This window comes from Trachinotus anak, unplaced genomic scaffold (assembly GCF_046630095.1).
Source record: "Trachinotus anak isolate AG129_WGS33_773 ecotype Australia unplaced genomic scaffold, CSIRO_AGI_Tana_v1 ptg000056l, whole genome shotgun sequence".
Taxonomy (NCBI): domain Eukaryota; kingdom Metazoa; phylum Chordata; class Actinopteri; order Carangiformes; family Carangidae; genus Trachinotus; species Trachinotus anak.
Genome location: NW_027273907.1, coordinates 412,501 through 415,000, shown reverse-complemented (window position 1 = coordinate 415,000; position 2,500 = coordinate 412,501). Strand labels below are relative to the sequence as shown.

Genomic DNA, 2,500 nt, shown 5'->3' with positions numbered 1-2,500 from the left:
AAGCAGGGTCGGGCCTGGTTAGTACTTGGATGGGAGACCGCCTGGGAATACCAGGTGCTGTAAGCTTTTTCACTTTTCTGTGCAAACAACAGAGGACGCTGCTGCTTCAGTAAACAGCACTGACTGTGCCACTGCTCAACTGTCAATCACTGTGCAGACAGTTCAGCTCACAGTGCACAAACCACACTTTCATATTATCACATTACACAGTTGACAAGTTGAGAGAAAGAAAGAAAGAAAGAAAGTCGAGCAAAGACACCCGCGCTTGACATACACAGCCATGTCTGTGATGGTGTGGATCATCATGTATAAAGGGGGTAGTTGTCACTTGCTCTGCGGCTTACGGCCATACCACCCTGAGCACGCCCGATCTCGTCCGATCTCGGAAGCTAAGCAGGGTCGGGCCTGGTTAGTACTTGGATGGGAGACCGCCTGGGAATACCAGGTGCTGTAAGCTTTTTCACTTTTCTGTGCAAACAACAGAGGACGCTGCTGCTTCAGTAAACAGCACTGACTGTGCCACTGCTCAACTGTCAATCACTGTGCAGACAGTTCAGCTCACAGTGCACAAACCACACTTTCATATTATCACATTACACAGTTGACAAGTTGAGAGAAAGAAAGAAAGAAAGAAAGTCGAGCAAAGACACCCGCGCTTGACATACACAGCCATGTCTGTGATGGTGTGGATCATCATGTATAAAGGGGGTAGTTGTCACTTGCTCTGCGGCTTACGGCCATACCACCCTGAGCACGCCCGATCTCGTCCGATCTCGGAAGCTAAGCAGGGTCGGGCCTGGTTAGTACTTGGATGGGAGACCGCCTGGGAATACCAGGTGCTGTAAGCTTTTTCACTTTTCTGTGCAAACAACAGAGGACGCTGCTGCTTCAGTAAACAGCACTGACTGTGCCACTGCTCAACTGTCAATCACTGTGCAGACAGTTCAGCTCACAGTGCACAAACCACACTTTCATATTATCACATTACACAGTTGACAAGTTGAGAGAAAGAAAGAAAGAAAGAAAGTCGAGCAAAGACACCCGCGCTTGACATACACAGCCATGTCTGTGATGGTGTGGATCATCATGTATAAAGGGGGTAGTTGTCACTTGCTCTGCGGCTTACGGCCATACCACCCTGAGCACGCCCGATCTCGTCCGATCTCGGAAGCTAAGCAGGGTCGGGCCTGGTTAGTACTTGGATGGGAGACCGCCTGGGAATACCAGGTGCTGTAAGCTTTTTCACTTTTCTGTGCAAACAACAGAGGACGCTGCTGCTTCAGTAAACAGCACTGACTGTGCCACTGCTCAACTGTCAATCACTGTGCAGACAGTTCAGCTCACAGTGCACAAACCACACTTTCATATTATCACATTACACAGTTGACAAGTTGAGAGAAAGAAAGAAAGAAAGAAAGTCGAGCAAAGACACCCGCGCTTGACATACACAGCCATGTCTGTGATGGTGTGGATCATCATGTATAAAGGGGGTAGTTGTCACTTGCTCTGCGGCTTACGGCCATACCACCCTGAGCACGCCCGTTCTCGGAAGCTAAGCAGGGTCGGGCCTGGTTAGTACTTGGATGTGAGACCGCCTGGGAATACCAGGTGCTGTAAGCTTTTTCACTTTTCTGTGCAAACAACAGAGGACGCTGCTGCTTCAGTAAACAGCACTGACTGTGCCACTGCTCAACTGTCAATCACTGTGCAGACAGTTCAGCTCACAGTGCACAAACCACACTTTCATATTATCACATTACACAGTTGACAAGTTGAGAGAAAGAAAGAAAGAAAGAAAGTCAAGCAAAGACACCCGCGCTTGACATACACAGCCATGTCTGTGATGGTGTGGATCATCATGTATAAAGGGGGTAGTTGTCACTTGCTCTGCGGCTTACGGCCATACCACCCTGAGCACGCCCGATCTCGGAAGCTAAGCAGGGTCGGGCCTGGTTAGTACTTGGATGGGAGACCGCCTGGGAATACCAGGTGCTGTAAGCTTTTTCACTTTTCTGTGCAAACAACAGAGGACGCTGCTGCTTCAGTAAACAGCACTGACTGTGCCACTGCTCAACTGTCAATCACTGTGCAGACAGTTCAGCTCACAGTGCACAAACCACACTTTCATATTATCACATTACACAGTTGACAAGTTGAGAGAAAGAAAGAAAGAAAGAAAGTCGAGCAAAGACACCCGCGCTTGACATACACAGCCATGTCTGTGATGGTGTGGATCATCATGTATAAAGGGGGTAGTTGTCACTTGCTCTGCGGCTTACGGCCATACCACCCTGAGCACGCCCGATCTCGTCCGATCTCGGAAGCTAAGCAGGGTCGGGCCTGGTTAGTACTTGGATGGGAGACCGCCTGGGAATACCAGGTGCTGTAAGCTTTTTCACTTTTCTGTGCAAACAACAGAGGACGCTGCTGCTTCAGTAAACAGCACTGACTGTGCCACTGCTCAACTGTCAATCACTGTGCAGACAGTTCAGCTCACAGT

General features: G+C 49.3%; 5 non-coding genes and 2 pseudogenes across 5 annotated transcripts in view; all 7 read left to right on the top strand.

Moving 5' to 3' along the window:
* LOC139616685 (5S ribosomal RNA) overlaps window positions 1–66 on the top strand; it is a 119-nt gene extending 53 nt beyond the window's left edge. The window contains exon 1 of the ribosomal RNA XR_011688342.1: window positions 1–66. This exon is cut by the window's left edge and continues 53 nt beyond it. This is a non-coding gene — a ribosomal RNA (5S ribosomal RNA).
* A 272-nt stretch (window positions 67–338) lies between these two features.
* On the top strand, window positions 339–457 carry LOC139616684 (5S ribosomal RNA). Its single transcript, XR_011688341.1, has one exon. It is a non-coding gene; the product is annotated as a 5S ribosomal RNA (ribosomal RNA).
* A 272-nt stretch (window positions 458–729) lies between these two features.
* Window positions 730–848, top strand: LOC139616683 (5S ribosomal RNA). The gene has a single exon (XR_011688340.1). It is a non-coding gene; the product is annotated as a 5S ribosomal RNA (ribosomal RNA).
* Window positions 849–1,120: 272 nt separating this feature from the next.
* LOC139616682 (5S ribosomal RNA) lies at window positions 1,121–1,239 on the top strand. The gene has a single exon (XR_011688339.1). It is a non-coding gene; the product is annotated as a 5S ribosomal RNA (ribosomal RNA).
* Window positions 1,240–1,511: 272 nt separating this feature from the next.
* LOC139616305 (5S ribosomal RNA) lies at window positions 1,512–1,620 on the top strand (annotated as a pseudogene).
* A 272-nt stretch (window positions 1,621–1,892) lies between these two features.
* On the top strand, window positions 1,893–2,001 carry LOC139616176 (5S ribosomal RNA; annotated as a pseudogene).
* A 272-nt stretch (window positions 2,002–2,273) lies between these two features.
* Window positions 2,274–2,392, top strand: LOC139616681 (5S ribosomal RNA). Its single transcript, XR_011688338.1, has one exon. It is a non-coding gene; the product is annotated as a 5S ribosomal RNA (ribosomal RNA).
* The last annotated feature ends 108 nt before the right edge of the window (window positions 2,393–2,500 follow it).